This window comes from Suricata suricatta, chromosome 3, assembly GCF_006229205.1.
Source record: "Suricata suricatta isolate VVHF042 chromosome 3, meerkat_22Aug2017_6uvM2_HiC, whole genome shotgun sequence".
Taxonomy (NCBI): Eukaryota; Metazoa; Chordata; class Mammalia; order Carnivora; family Herpestidae; genus Suricata; species Suricata suricatta.
Genome location: NC_043702.1, coordinates 38021439 through 38038012, shown reverse-complemented (window position 1 = coordinate 38038012; position 16574 = coordinate 38021439). Strand labels below are relative to the sequence as shown.

At 39.2% G+C, this 16574-nt stretch overlaps 1 protein-coding gene across 2 annotated transcripts in view; it reads left to right on the top strand.

Annotated features, from left to right (window-relative positions):
* The window catches only part of SLC39A10 (solute carrier family 39 member 10), a 141491-nt gene that overhangs the window by 27538 nt on the left and 97379 nt on the right, over positions 1 to 16574 (top strand). For both annotated transcript variants that reach the window (XM_029934197.1, XM_029934196.1), the window contains exon 2: positions 760 to 862. The gene's annotated coding sequence lies outside the window, so the exon portion shown is untranslated. The remainder of the gene's footprint in view (positions 1 to 759; positions 863 to 16574) is intronic.

The following is a 16574-nucleotide window of genomic DNA, read 5'->3' as shown; positions in this document are numbered from 1 at the left end:
TCCCCCTTTCCATGCTCAAAGAAGAAAGAAATGAAAGGGAAAATACTTTTCTTTCTTTCTTTCCAAATGCAAACTGTATTGTTCCATCTGGGGACAATAAGATAGAGGCATATACTTTCGTAGGCTGAGGCAGAATGCAGGCTATGAAAAAATACAAACCCTTCCAGATTTTAAAGGGATAACTCATGGGAATGAAAACATTAGGAGGCGAGCATATAATGTAGAGGAAAAGACAGGATGTGTGTGTTGCCAGTTTACTACAGTTGTGGTGTTATGATAGGTTCGGTCCAAAAGACCTTGTTCTATTTATTTAATCGAGTAATCGCACTCTCTCTGACACTTTTGGATGGCAAGAGCAAAAATAAAGGTATCCATGAAGTCAGACCTGCAGTTGCCAGGAAGTAGTAAAGAATGCCAGTTTAATCTCTGCTACCTGTGTAAGTCCTAAGGGAAAGATGAGCTCATGTATGCATATATAGATCACCGCAAGGCTGAATTAAAATACATTAAATATGGCAGTCGGATATAAACCCCTGAGGGTTATGCAACATAAAAAGAATAGTTGAAGAACAACCTAAACCTTTGAAAGGGGAAAACCTAAGATCCTCACTGGCTGGGGAAACAGTTACTACTCACTCATCAAGGGAAAGACCTTATATAAAGCTCAGGGTTTGAAAACCCTAGCACTCCAACTGATCTAAGTGAATATAAATTTAGGAGGAGGGACTTGTTTTATTTTTGCATTTGTGGTCTCCACAGCCTCTGGACGGACCTGACAGACCTCTAGAATTTATCTGAATTGGATTAAGCTGAAATAAAGAGGGAAGGATCCCACATCATCTACTGACATCCTCTTTAAAGGGTAAGTTTCATTTTTTAAAAATGGTAGAGTTACTTAGCAAAGTATACGCTATTGGCTAGACAGACATTTATTTTAATATTTCATTTTTGGGTAACAGTGTCTTGAGTAGTACTGGGATCAGTACAATGAGCGACAGATGTGTGCCCCCCACCCTCGCCGGAAGCTTCACATTCTGGGAGTGTGTCCTTCCATAAACCTTTGGTATATTTATGAATTTACATCACCAGGGAGTTTAATGGGGACTAAAAGTAAAAACTAAAGACTTTAAAATAGAACGAAGTGGATACTAGTCAAAAGGAAGGAATATTAAATTCATACAAAGGAATAAAAAATGTGAATTAAAATCAAAAGTGCTGAGATTATGGAAAGCATTTAAAATAGAGAAGCAGGTATAGGAAGGAGATTTACTTGCAAAGACATTACTTTAAGGACATATGTGGGCAAGGGATTTTGTGCAGGAATGCACTGGCGATTGTTCTCAAAAATAACCCAAAATGATTGAAAAGCGGTATTTGGCAAAAAACGTGAGCCAATGTAGACATTCCTTTTGGCAGATAATGACTCTCAAAAAGGTATGGAGAGCCACAAAAATAAACAGTAAACATTTTGGAATAATGAAGAAAACATTGATAGTGCATAGGTGTATAATAAAAATTTCAGGAATGTCCATTTACTCTAATAAATAATATAAAGAAAATAAAGGAGACAAATCTAGAAAGAAAGAAATAATTGGGGCTTTTTTCTTACAATATCACAACTGGACCTAACCAGACACATTGAGAGTTATTAGAGATGAACGTATTAATTTAGGGTGTGTTTAGGCTCACAGGGAAACTCATCCTAGAGAATTCTAAAGCAGAAACACAGCTGTCACAAACCTGAAAACCTGAGTAATTCTACCTGAAAGCCAAATAAGCCTCCATATGGAAAGAAGTCTTTTTATTCTATGAAAAACAAACAAAACAAAACAAAACAAAACCCCCCAAGACTTTAAATTCTGAAGAATGCAACATCAGCAAACTTAGTTACTGGTAAAAAGTAAATAATGCAGCACTGCACCTTGGAATTCTGCATATCTTTGTAAGGACTCATTAACAATGCAGTGACCAAAGATACTGTAGGATTCTTTCAGAAACAAATTCTGACTTAATTTAAAAGGCAATAAACCAATTTTAGGCTATCATTTCAGAAAAAAACCACTGAGAATTAAAAACCTTGCTGTGTGCTTCTCTTCCCTGTAGAGAAACTAAAATGAAATGGAGGGAGGGGAGTACTGTAAAGAAAAAGTATTCAGCCAGTTTTTGGATTCTTTGGTATAAAGAACTGGTCATTGGAGTGTAATTCCATTAACAGTTGGATTTTAGTCTGCTCCACTAGGTTGCATCTTGGATAAGGGGGAGAGCTTGTATTTGTACGTTCTTTCCTTTCAGTGATTCCATGTTTAGGGTCAGTTATACTGTAAAAGGTTTTATACTTGCTTGTTAATCCTGGAATAACAGAAATATTTAGCCAATGTGCTTTTCGAGCTTAAAAGATCTGTAAATGTGGGGCGCCTGGGTGTCTCTGTAGTTGACCTACGTCATGATCTCGAAGTTTGTGGGATTGAGCCCCGTGTCAGTGCAGAGCCTGCTTGGAATTCTCTCTCTTCTCTTCTCTCTGCCTCTCCCCTACTCACTCTCTAACTCTCTCTCTCTAAAATAAATAAACATTTTTAACAAAAGATCTGTAAATACAATTCAGTACCCAGGTGTTTTTTTTTTTTATGTTACTTTATTTATTTTTGAGAGAGAGAGAGAGAGAGAGACAGCACAAGCAGGGAGGGGCAGAGAGAGAGGGAGAGATAATCCCAAGTGGGCTGTCAGGACAGAGCCTGATATGGGGCTCAAACTCATGAACCATGAGATCATGGTCTGTGCTGAAATCAAGAGAAAGATGCTCAACCAACTGAGCCACCCAGGCGCCCCAGTACCCACGTTTTAAATTTTTTTGGTTATGTTATTATTTGTCATTTAACCTATTCTTTTCATTGACCTTACAGTGTATTTAGATGAGTAAACTTTATTTTTTCTGCAAGTATTTGAATTCATTAATGTGATGTAGATGCTTTCACATAGTTTCAAAAAGTATGTAACGTGTGTGTATACACCTAACACACTGAGGTACCATTCTACACCACACAAAAAGATAAGTAATCAGCCTTTATCCTCAAGGAGATTACTATCTATTTTAGTGAATTTCATTGACCAAATCTACTTTTTTCATAAGATGAAAATTTAAGCTCTGCATAAGTTGAGTAAGCACCTTGCCTGAGCAGTAGTGACATAAAACGATTTTGGAGTCAGATGGGCCTGGGCTTGAACCCAGCACACTTAGTGCTTCTGATCCTTTAAGGCTCAGAGTTTATGTTTTTTTAAAGTTTATTTATTTATTTTGAGAGAGACAGAGAAAGCATGAACAGGGAGGGGCAGAGAGTGAGGGAGAGAGAGAGAATCCCAAGCAGGTTCTGTGCTGTGAGCACAGAGCCCAATGCAGGGCTCAAACCCACAAACTGAAAGATCGTGACCTGAGCTGAAGTCAGAGGCTTTAACTGACTGAGCCACCCCGGTGCCCCGAGAATTCACTTTTATTTTTTTATTATTTAAAAAAAAATTTTTTTTAATGTTTTATTTATTTTTGATACAGAGAGAGACAGAGCATGAGAGGAGGAGGGGCAGAGAGAGGAGACAGAACTGGAAGCAGGCTCCAGGCTCTGAGCTAGCTGTCAGCACAGAGCCTGACGTGGGGCCCGAACCCACGAACGTGAGATCTGACCTGAGCCGAAGCCGGAGGTTTAGCCGACTGAGCCACCCAGGCGCCCCGAGAATTCACTTTTAAAACAGGAATACTAATTTTTAGCTTATAAGCTTAGAGAAGGTTCATGGGGGTAAACATGTCAATGCAAATAAAATGCCTATCATATAGATAAGCTCTAAATTTTTAGTAGCTCCCTCTCCACCCCGCATATATTATTTAAATATAGTGGTGAGCTTCAGCATTTCTATAATTGTCTCCATTAACTTTTATCTAGTGTTATTTTAAAATAATTAAATAATTTAAAATTTAAAATAATTTCATAAAAGCAGCTAGATTCTAATTCGCAGTACTTTGGGTGGTGAATGAGGCAGCAATTGAGCTGTTAAAAATTCAAGAGAGAATATCGGAATGCCAGAGCATGAAGTTCAAGAGCCAGGCCCCAATCCTTCTGCACATTCATTACCAGTCACAGCTTCTGCGGTTAGAAACGATCTGCCAGGGCTGAGAGGTGTCCAGGGGAAGGACAAATGGAAATAGGAATAGGAAAAATGGATTCATGGTATTTCTCAAAGGCCCGGAGAAAAGAAAAACAGCTAAGGAGTTAGAGATTCGTTTTGCCAGGATTCTATAAAAAAGAAGAGCACATAAATCACATCAAGAGGCTGTGACTAGAAATAAATACTGGGATTTCTCAGCTCTCTGCTCCCGATCTGTGGGATCCTTTCTGAGGTTTTCCTCAGAGAGAACAAAAGGCACATCCACTCAGGAGCACACCTTTCATTCCTGGACTGCACTTCCACCCTCAGCCCTCCCTACTTTCCCATGCGGTTGAAAGGTGTGGACAAGCAATAAAGGAAACTTGAGACCAAACCTTAATTCTGTACTTGAAAGCCAGAAGTCAACTCTGCTTGCCTGATCATTCCTTGCAACAGTGTCCCTCAAAAATATTCAGGGCACATCCTACAAAGAGGACAAGATGGAGGGTGTCCCTAGTCAAGAAATTCTAAAACTTAATCCTACAAGTTATTTGGAGAGTCTTTATTCTTTAATTCCCCTGCTCTTTCCACCATCCACCCTTAATGAGAGAGGGAAGGTTAAAAGAAAAGCTCTTTGGCAGCACCTGGGTGGCTCAGTTGGTGAAGCATCCAACTTCGGTTCAGATCACGTTGTCACAGTTGGTGAGTTCAAGTCTCACATGTGTAGCCTGCTTGGGATTCTCACTTTTTCTCCCTCTCTCTCTGCCCCTCCCTGACTTGTGTATGTGTTCTCCCTCTCGCTCTCAAAATAAATAAACTTTAAAAAAAGCAGTTTGGTCATTTTTTCATCTTATTTTTCATACTGTCTCATTCTTTTTTTTTTTTTAACTTTATTTATTTAAGTAATTTCTCCACCCAACTTGGGACTTGAACTCATGACCCCAGGATAAAGTGCCAAAAGCTCCTCCGACTGAGCCAGCCAGACACCCCTATTAGTGTTTTAGTGGCGTAGTATTCTATTGCATGTCTGTAACACAATTTTTTCTTCCATGATGATGAATAATTGTTTTCATTATTTGGCTGTTTAAGTAAGTCTGCCTTGAGATCTCACTCTGCATCTTTTTTTAAGATTTTATTGTTAAGTAATCTTTACACCCATCATGAGGCTTGAATTTACAACCCCAAATCGAGTGGCATGCTCTACAGACTGAGCCAGCCAGGGGCCTCCCACTGTGCATTCTTCATTTCCTCCATTCCCCTCTCGGTAGAAATGGGAATACAATTGTGGAGAGGGTTTCCACACATCCTGTTAGTCTTGCCTCACGTTAGTTCTTCAGCTTACTTTGGCACCAGAATTCAAAGGAAAATGAAAATCCTCTGTTGCCCAAATTTGAGAGAGAGACAGAGACAGACAGGCCAAAAAAGAGGGAGGGACGGAAGGAGAATGGGAGGCAAGAAGAAGGGAAGAAGATAAGGGAGAAAGGGAAGAAGAAAATGTATAGGCATGATCTTCAACTCATAATTCTCATTTTATAGAGTCATCTGATCATCTTAATTTATAAGAGCTAAATAAATAACTCTTACATGATACATGGTTCTTTACTTCACTCTTGGAAATTCTCCATGTCCTCTGGAAATATTTAAAAGGTTGGTCATATTCCTTTAAGAAGTGATAATTTCAGTGTCAAGTGCAAGTTTCAGGGCCAACCTCACTAGGAAGTTTAGTTGAATTTGAGTATTTTTCCCTAAAGTTTTTTTTTAACTTTTCAAAGAATTCAGACTCTTGAACAAATCCCAGGGAGGCAGAGGAAGCAATGAAATGCATTTTTAAGTATGCTGTTTTGTGCACATTGCTAGCAGTCTTTATTACTGACTCTTATCCTTTATTCCTTATTCCACTTCCCCTAGATTTCTCTACTTTCGTTGTTACTCAATTTGCTTCCTCAAATGTGGAGTCATGAGACATTCAAGTTTGTTCCTTTAAGCTCTTGAATCTACATTAATAAATTATCTAGACAATTACCTAACCTATCCCAGTTTTAAAATTTTGATATACAGGTCATCTAAGAAACTGGTCAATTAAGATAATCAGTCCATGGTAATTAACAAATTATTTGCTCAACAGTTTATTACAGAGATTTTAATTTCTCTCATTAAGATTAACAGTTTTTTAGAGATGTCTGGCTGGCTCAGTTGATGAAGCATGTGACTCTTAATCTCAGAATCATGAGTTTGAGCCCCATGTTGGGTATAGAGATTATCCAAAAAAAATATTTAATGCTTATTTTTGAGAGTGAGAGAGAGAGAAAGAGCGCAAGTGAGAGAGGGGCAGAGAAAGAGGGAGACAGAGGATCTGAAGTGGACTTTGCACTGACAGCAATGACCTCGATGGGGGGCTCACACTCACAAACCTCCAGATCCTGACCTGAGCAGAAGTTGTACTGTTAACTGACTGAGCCACCCAGACACCCAAGTGTCCAAAGTTTAAAAAAACATTAAGTAGTCTTAAGAAAAATAATTTTCTTGCATTGTGTTTGTTCATTTTGGGAATGTTGGCTTATTTTTAATTGTATTCTTGTTTAGACATGGGGAAATACACATTCTTTATACATCATTGATTAATATTTGAAATCAGATTATAATCATTTTCTTAAAAGTGTTTATATTTGAGAGAGAGGGAAAGGCAGACAGAATCTCAACTGGGTTCCGCTCAGCACAGAGCCTGACACAGGGCTCGAACCCACAAACTGAGACCATGACCTGAGCTGAAATCAAGAGTTGAATGCTTAACTGACTGAGCCACCCAGGCGTCCCTATATTCATTTTCAATTAAGTTTAAGCCAAATGAAGTTTGAGAGGCTTCATGATAAATTATATCATCTCATAGACCCTCTTAAGAGTAACCACTTGCTATTATACAATAAATTGCAAATGACATTAAAATAGTCACACATAGCTGTGCAAACATGGCAAAACCAAGTTCTGGACAGCAACCCTTTAACCAAAAGGAGTTAATCTAAGAAAAAATGCAAATGATTTCTCAATTTCCTGTTTTTAACAATCATAGGTAGAAGTTTAAAGTATAGTTAGAATTTGCCTGTGATTTTTTTTTTTCTCCTGTAGTATTTAGGGCTGGGATGAGTGAAGCTTATGTTACCTCACCACTTATGGGCAGGAAGTCGTTTTATTTTAAGACAGAATGGAAAGTATATGGGAGAGAGTTGAGAGAGAAAAGATAAATATTTGTGTTGCAGGGCAGTGAGGCCATAGAAATGCATTAGATAATAAGTATATAAAAGGCTTGGCGTTTATTATATTGCTTGGAAGGATATTTTGGAGTCTCCTGAGTTTTCTTGAAAACCACATTAGCAGGTCCATCTGGGAAGGAGTTCTCTGCCCTAACTTACATTCCCAGGCCAACTTTCAGGCTTTCTATAAAAGGTGCTTTGTATTAAGCTGTCAGGAAATAGCCCTTTGTTTAGCTCTATGGTTCTGGGCTCAAAAAAGGCTGAAGTGATAAAAATATAAGTTGTGATTCTTTAAAAAAAAAAAAAAGAAAACAACAACACTGTAGCTAGAGCTGGTTTTGAGTTCCTATGATAGTGTTTAATTTGTTCACGATTCTTATTCAGCATTTACAATCGGCTCAATGTTAGGGAGAAGGAGAAACCTGTTGATACAGCTCCTTTAAGTGCTGTGGGTTTCAAAACAACTGTAGATAGCACGCATTCCTGGGCAAGGCTGAGGGTGAGCCAGAAGCCTTCCCCATCCATTCAGAGAAGGAGAAAGGGACTGAATTTACCTCCCAGCAGGTGAAGTTAAGCTCGCCCTGTAAGTGGATTGATTTGTTATATAAATCAAAGTTCTGTTTGAAGGGACCATAAACAATACTTTCTCACCTGGTACGTTCTGTTTCTTCCCCCATCCTCAAAGCCCCCCCAGCTCATGGCTGGGGAAGTGTTCCATTCTTGTTCAGAGATGTCTTTCTTCCTCTTTGATGACTGTTATTTTTTTCTCTTTCTTTTTAGCTCAAAAGGAGATTTTCTTTCCTTTTTGTCTTGTCTGTGTGTCTTTCTAATACATTACATTGTTTCTCTTTTCCTTTGTTACTATGCTTGCTCACATCTTAAAAACAAATGTGAGCTTTGTATCAAAACAAAATAAATGTGTGCTCTCTGGAATTATAAAGGAACAGTGCAGCTGTCCTCAGTGATTATATTCTTTGAGCATCTGAAATTTTGAAACCGCTTAGAAATTTCTTTTTAACAAAAGCGATCAAAAAACTTCTTACAGAAACCCATTTTGTGAAGTTTCTGAGTTTTGCTCTGTGGATGGTTTACAGACATACCCAGTGGGTTTCAAGAAATACCTGGGCATGTAGTGGGGGCTCAACAATTTAAAGCTTTAGCCTGATTTTTACTTGCTCTTAATTGTGTAAATGTATCCAGCGAAGTGATTTTTAAATACTATTTTTGCAGAGGTAGCTAAAAGCATTACTCAGTGCAACAACTTAACTTGAAAAGGAATAACAGATAAGGGTTGTGGGAGCAAGAGAAAACGGTTGCTGATACTTTGAAAGCTAGGCCCTAGTATTGCCTTTTGAAACTGTAGAACTGTTGTCATACTCCTTAGCAATGTAGAAAGAGCTTCTAGGGTGTATCTTCACCTGCTCTGAACCTTCTCCTTTGTTCTGCGCCCCGCCCGCCCCCCCCCCATCTCCGATCTCAGGGTCCTTCCTATTCAGGGACAATGCTGCCGAACTGCTGACAGTCTCCGGTTGGAGCGATGCACTGCTCTGACTCATCCACACTGTGATCCTGTGAGATCATTTATTCTAGGAGTAATGACATTCATTTTCCAGGAGGCTGGCTCTCCAGGGCTACCATGGAAGGGATGGAGTTAAAGGACCTGAAATAGCGTTGGTGCAGGAGCAGGAGCTCGATAAGTGTTTGGTGGATAAAAGTCTTCAACTCTTTCCTTCGGGCCAGTAGTATCTCCAACCGGATCACGAGGGAGCCAGCTTGCTTTTCTGTTTGTATTGCAGTTAAAATTCTGACTTTTAAAATATTGAGTGACTTGACATTGCCAAAATTAGGTAAGCTTGACCTAACTTACTTAAATAATCATTGCAAGCCCCCTCCAAACCCTGGTAGCTTTACGTCCAGTATACCCTTTAAATTTTGCTTACAGGAGTTGGGAATGAGGGTTGCCAAGCTGGTGTGCTCCAGGCCCTCTTTATCCCTAAATAAGAGCATTGTTACATGTTGAACTTGGCCATATGATATTGTTGTCAATAAATAAACATTAAAAAAAGAAAAAAGGAAGGAAGGAAGGAAGGAAGGACGGAAGAAAGGAAGAGAAACAAATGCCCACAGGGACCAAGACCAGAACGTTGATACATACAAGTGAATGGATTTCTAAGTATTTTTTTTTCTTTTTTTAATGTTTATTTATTTTTGAGAGAGAGAGAGAGAGAGAGAGAGAGCGAGCACAAATGGGGAAGGGGCAGAAAGAGAGGAAGACACAGCTCCAGGCTCTGAACTGTCAACACAAAGCCTGACACGGGGCTCGAACTCAATAACCCTGAGATCATGACCTGAGCTGAAGTCAGATGCTTGACTGAGCTACCCAGGCGCCCCTCTTTTTTCTAAAGTTTGTTTATTTTGAGAGACAGAGAAAGAGGGAGACAGAGAATCCCAAGCAGGCTCTGCATCATCAGTGCAGAGCCTAGATGTGGGGCTCGAATCCACAAACTGTGAGATAATGACCTGAGCCAAAATCAAGAGCCTGATGCTAAACTGACTGAGCCACCCAGGCACCCCAGGTTTGTTTTTCTGAATGAAAAGCTCTACCCTTTCCTGAGGAAATCCTATCAGTCTTTCAAAGCACTTTTTCTTTTAAAAAATTTTAAATGTTTTTTTATTTATTGATGAGAGACAGAGAACACAAGCAGGGGAGGGTCAGAGAGAGAAAGAGGGAGACACAGAATCTGAGGCAGAGCTAGCTGTCAGCAGAGACCGACGCAGGGCTTGAACCCATGAACCGTGAGATCATGACCTGAGCCGAAGCTAGACGCTTAACTTACTGAGCCACCCCAGGTGCCCCTTGAAACACTTTTTCAAACTTAAAAAAAATTTTTTAGCACTCACCTTGCTCACCTTGCTCTAAATCCTGTTCGGCTTTATTTGTGACTCCTAAGGCAATGACCACATTCTGCCTTATAATTATATGTGTATTTATCTAAACCTCCCAGTTGATGAACTACCTGAAGGCAGACATTGTCTCACCTCTTTTATATTTTCCCTGTTGTTTCCCAACCAGTGCTTTCACACAGTGCCCTGAGCATGCATTTCCTCATTCACCAAGCATTCACACAGAGCCAGTGTGCCCAGTAGGCCAGGTTCTGGTGAGGCATGCCAAATATGCACCCTCCTCCTGCTAGGGGCTGCACAGTCAAGTGAGGGAGACTCAAATGCACAAATGATTTGCAAAGACAAATGTAAGAGTTCAACCAACCTGAGAGAGAATCTGAACTATTTCAGATTGGAAAGAAAGTCCTTTTGAGGAAATGATTGAGATCTGAAGAATCTCTAACAGGATGGAGGTAGGGAATGAGGGTAAAGAGCGTTCATTCAAGACAAAGAAAACTGGAGCATTTGCATGATTTTAGAGAGAAATTAATTTGTTTTTAATCAAATATTTTCCTGCCCTTATCCTCCATGTACCCAGGTCCCCAGGGAGGTGCCAACAATCATTAGTTTCTTGTGTATCCTTTCAGTCTCTTTAAGCATATTCAAGTAAATACGTAGTAAGCACTGACTTTTCACCTCTGAACAAAGCTTTACCCCAACCTTAAAAATTTTTTCTTAATTTCTTTCATTTCCTTATTCTTTCATAAGGTAAAACTTGTATTTTTTTAAAAAATTTTTGATGTTTATTTATTTTTGAGAAGGAGACAGACGGAGCACGAGCAGGGGAGGAGCAGAGAGAGAAAAAGACACAGAATTTGAAGCAGGCTCCAAGCTCTGAGCTGTCAGCACAGAGCCCGATGAGACTCAAACTCACAGACCATGAGATCATGACCACCCAAGCACCCCAGGGAAAACTTATTTTAAAGCTGAACACTAGTGCTTGCTTTGGCAGCACTGAACACTATTCTAGTACATAGCTCTTTTAACTAGTATGTCCCTAATAGTTGGGTTGCTTACAGTATTTTACTATTGCAAGCAATGCCACAGTGAATCATCTTGAACTTTAGATATTTTTCACCTATGAAAGTATATCCTGGAAGATCATTCTCTGTAAGAGAAATTGCTGAGTCATGAGCATATCCATTTGTAATTTTGAGAGATATTGTTAGATTGCCTTCCTTAAGTATTTTATTTTACATTCTCACCAGAAATATATGAGAGCCCCTTTCTCTGCTACATCGTCAGTGCATTATCAGCTTTTTGGATATTTGTTTAGATCTACTAAGTACAAATAAAGGTATCTTAATAGTTTTAATTTGGATCTCTCTTATGAGTGAAGTTGAATATCTTTTGATATGTTTAAGAGTTACTTATAGATTTTTTTCTCTAAACTTCCTATTATTTTTAAGATTTTAAAAAATGTGTATTTACTTTTGAGACAGAGAGAACACAAGCAGGGAAGGGCAGAGAGAAAGGAGGACGAGGATCTGAAGCAGGCTCTGTGCTCACAGCAAACAGCCTGATATGGGGCTCGAACTCATGAACCGTGAGATTATGACCTGAACTAAAGTTGACGCTAAGCCAACTGAGCCACCCAGGAGCGCCTAAGGATTTTACTTTATTTTTATTTTATTTTAGTTTTTTTTCTTTCCTTTTGAGAGAGAGAGAGACAGAAACAGAGACAGACACAGGGCATGAGTGGGTGAGGGGCAGAAAGAGGGAGACAGAATCCAAAGCAAATTCGAGGCTCTGAGCTGTCAGCACAGAGCCTGATGTGGGGCTCTTAACTCACAAGACTGCGAGATTATGACACTTAACAGACAGAGCCACCCAGGTGCCCTAAGAGTTTACTTTAAGGTAATCTCTACACCCAACATGGGGCTCACAATTAACAACCCTGAGATCAAGAGTCACATGTTCTACCGAGAGAGCCAGCCAGGCAGTCCTAAACTTCTTGTATTCATACTCTTTGCCCATTTTGATTTTATATTGGGTTTTGGTAACTTTATTATTGATTTCTAAAAGCTCTTTATGTATTAAGGATTTTATCCTGATTTTGATATGTTACTAATAATTCTCCCAGTCTTTTGTAATAGCTTATAGTGTTGTGAAGTCTTTATTTGTTAGTTGTTTTACTTGTTTGTTTTTATCTTATAGTTGATTTTGGTTTTAATAGAGTTAAACTTACTAATCTTTTCTATGACTTCAGGATTTTGAGTCATAGTTAGAATGGCCTAAACCATTCCAAGACTATAAATAAATTCTTCCAGGTTACATTCTGGAACATTTATAGCTCTGCTTTTTTATAGTTAAGTCTTTGATCTTTCATATACATTTGGCATATGATGTAAGGCATTCACCTGATTGTTTTTATATGCACATTTGCTATCAAAATATCATTTATTAAATATTTTTTGAAAAAAATAGCTAAAGGGATGCCTGGGTGGCTTAGTCAGTTGAGTGTCCAACTTCGGCTCAGGTCATGATCTCGCAGTCTGAGTTTGAGCCTCGCATTGGGCTCTTGGCTGACAGCTCAGAGCCTTGGAGCCTGCTTCAGATTCTGTGTCTCCTTCTCTCTCTGCCTCTTCCCTGTGTACGCTCTATCTCTCCGTCTCTCAAAAATAAACATTAAAAATTTTTTTTAATAAAAATAAAAAAGATAACCATGAGAGCCTTGAGAAAAGGAAGCAACACTTAAGTCTGGGGAACCAATCTTAGGGAAATAAAAAGGCACTTGCTAAAGCAAGTGAACAGTTAGGAAAATTTAAATAGTTAATCTCTGTAGCAATATGGATAGCAAATATATTACATGAATGCTGCTCTAATTACCACCCTTCATAGTAGATATGGCCAATCTGACATGATACTTTAAAAAAAATTTTTTTTAATGTTTATTTATTTTTGAAAGAGAGAAAGAGAAACAGAACACAAGTTGGGAAACAGCAGAGAGAGGGAGACACAAACTCCAAAGCAGGTTCCAGGCTCTGAGGTGTCAGCACAAGAACCCAATGTGGGGCTCAAACCCACTGACCAAGAGATGACCTGAGCTGCAGTTGGATGCTCAACCAAGCAAGCCACTCAGGCATCCCTGACATGATACTTCTTAAAACATTGTTTCAGGCAGCCACTTCCTATTAATCAAAATGGATACATTTGCCATTCCTGGTGTAGGATTTGATTGGGGGGGGGGACGGGGGTGGTGAAGAGAAGTGGCAAGAGAAGTAACTGAAAGGACAAGTAACGTCAGGGTCTTGAATGTAAAGCAATGGAGATAATGTGACTTTTTGGTTTTTTTAAGGGCATAAAGTGGCATATGTGTTTCAACAAAGCGGGGGGATAATGGCTTGAAAAAGAGCAACCAAAAGTGACTGTAGTAATCCAACCTCGGGATGCTGCATATCTGCACTCAGGTAGTACAATGGACTAGAGAGAAAGGGCCATATTCAAGAGGTAAACTCAGTAGGACGTGGAAGTGTTGAACTGTAGGACTTGGAAGAAATTAGCTGTAGGTAGTAGGAGATAAGTTAGACTAAAAATGAGTAATTCCTTAAAGTAGGGCATGTTCAGAGACCCCAGACAGAGAACTTAGGAGGAGGAACACATTTGGGGATGTAGAGATAACAGTAAAGTGAGTGAGTGTGGATTTGGATTTCTGATATGAATACTGTATTCGGACTGTTTGTATTTGTCTAGCACTGGGCTAAAACTATGCTGTGTTTGGAAATAAAGAGAAGAGGTGGTGGTGATTCATACAGAGTAATTACTTGAGGACAGAAGCTGAAGAAATGACCAGTTAGGACTGTGGATTCCCAGGATGAAAGAGGACTGCCTCAAATTGTGGGAAAAGATGAATTTGCAAATGGACTGTGTGATAATGAAAACAACAACAAAAGCTGATACGAGTCTGTGTAAACTGGAAGAGGAAGCGTGAGGTGATCTTACAATAAGAACTCAGCGTTAGCGTCCACGAGCCAGTTTCAGCACGAGCCAGTTTCAGCATATTACGTCCAAGCTTGGGCTCCAGGTCTTTAGACATTAAAATCCTGGAGAACATTCAAAGAGCAACAAAGATAATTAAAGGGTTAGAAATAATAGGTGGGGCATGAAAGTATATTTGAGTTAGCCCTGGGAAAAGAAGAGCAAATGGTGACTCCATTCACAGTAGATGAAAGCACCATAGAAATAACTATTTCCTCAGAGTTTGGAGCAAGAGAAGAAGGGATTAAATAGTAAATTGATGTGCGTGAGAGATGGGGCAAAACTTCCCGAGATAAAGGTTAAATAATAGATTAGAGTTAAATATGGTAGTTCAAGTTGTCTGGAGGTTGTGAAATCTCTCTGGGAATCTATAAAGCACTGAGAGCTCAGCGGAAATCCTCTCTTTAGCAAGCGCCCTGTACTTCAGGATCCGAGTCCTTATCCCTGCCAGCAAAAACGCACCACCTATCTTGTGCGAGTTGCTGCCGTAAGATCCTTATTCTAAAAGGTCATTGCCATCGTCAGTGCCCCTTCAAAAGCCATGCATTCATTTGGTAATAATTTTTCAGCAGTGCATGTAGGACATTATTTTAGGTGCCAAGGATATTGAATGAACAAAACAGAAGAAATGAATATATCCAAAGTTTATTGAGTATTGCTCTGTTTCAGGCACTGGGAGACTACCTGCTTAATTCTAAACCCTCCTCCCCCCCCCTTTTTTTAAAGTGTATTTACTTGTCTTGAGAGAGCGAGAAGGAGTGAGGGAGGGGCAGAGAGAGAGGAGGACAGAGAATCCAAAGCAGGCCCAGTGCTGACAACATGGGCTTGAACTTCTGAACCACCAGATCGCTTTTCCGGCTGAGCCACCCAGGTGCCCCTGAAGACTTACTTTAATGAGGGTGACTTTTAATTGTTCAAATAAGTAAAATTAGAATATACGTCACTTAGGTGTTTATGTAATAAATATAGATATGCCATGTATTTTTAAATGTTTAATAATGTGAAATATTTGGAAGGCTATTACAAGAATACATGTTTAGAGTAGCTGAATTTAAAATATTAAAAAAAATTTTAATGTTTATTTATTTTTGAGAGAGTGGGAGAGAGACAGCAGGAGCGGGAAAGGGATAGAGAGAGAGGGAGAGACAAGGTCCGAAGCAGGCTCCAGGCTCCAAGCTGTCAGCACAGAGACTGACTCAGGGCTTAAATCCATGAAACGGGACATCATGACCTGAGCTGCAGTCAGACGCTTAACCAACCAAGCCACCCAGGAGCCCCAGAAATTAGCTGAATTTTTTAAAGCCATATTTGGAATTGGAAATTAATTGTTATATGGACTGTGAGTTCTTTAATTTCTTTGAAGATAGTGTTTGACAGAGTTCACTTTCTTGGTACTAGACTCAGTGTAGAACTTTGTATCTTTGTAGAAGCATCAGTCATACCGATTTAGAAGCTAAATATAGACAGGGAGTCATATTCCTTCTGTTCTCATTCCCAAATGCTTTGAAGCATCACCATATCACTTTATCCAGTTCTCCAGATAGAGGACTTGGCAGTAGCAGAAGGTAAGAGAAAGGTGAAAAGGTAAAGGACCAACATGATTAGAAAAAATTATTTTACTGGTAAAATTTTCACTAATTCAGAGATGTGCAAACTAGCCAGAATAAATTTGTAGTAGCTCAAAAGTATGAAGAGATCCAGCAATGGAAGAAACTTTGGCCTGGAAAGATAGATATTAATGAGTGGATTTTTTTGTAACTGTATAGCCAGACAGACTTTGATGACTGGGGGAGGGGGGGTGTTCCAGAGTATCCCCAAATTAATTGTTTTTATAGAACAATTACCTACAATTATAATAAATCCAATGACCAACTCACCAGGCATAGGAAAATATGCTAGGCGCTTTTCTCTGCCCATCTCCCCTGCTTGAGCATTCTCTCTCTCTCTCTCTTTCTCAAATATATAAAATGAAAAAAAAAAGAAGAACTTGAAATCGTTTAATAAAAAGGTCCATTGTATTCAGTACTGTTCTGCCAAACTTACACAAGGGCACATGTTTTCCTGACAAGATTGATTTTGAGTGTAGTGTTGTATCAATAATATGTTTTTCTTCACCCTAAGTGCAAGTTGTATATTAATACTTCTGTTTAAGGTTTATTTTTTTAAGTTCTTATTTATTTATTTATTCATTTAAGCAATCTCTACACTCAACGTGAGGCTCAAACTCACAACCCCGAGGTCAAGAGTTGCATGCTCCAATGACTGAGCCAGTCA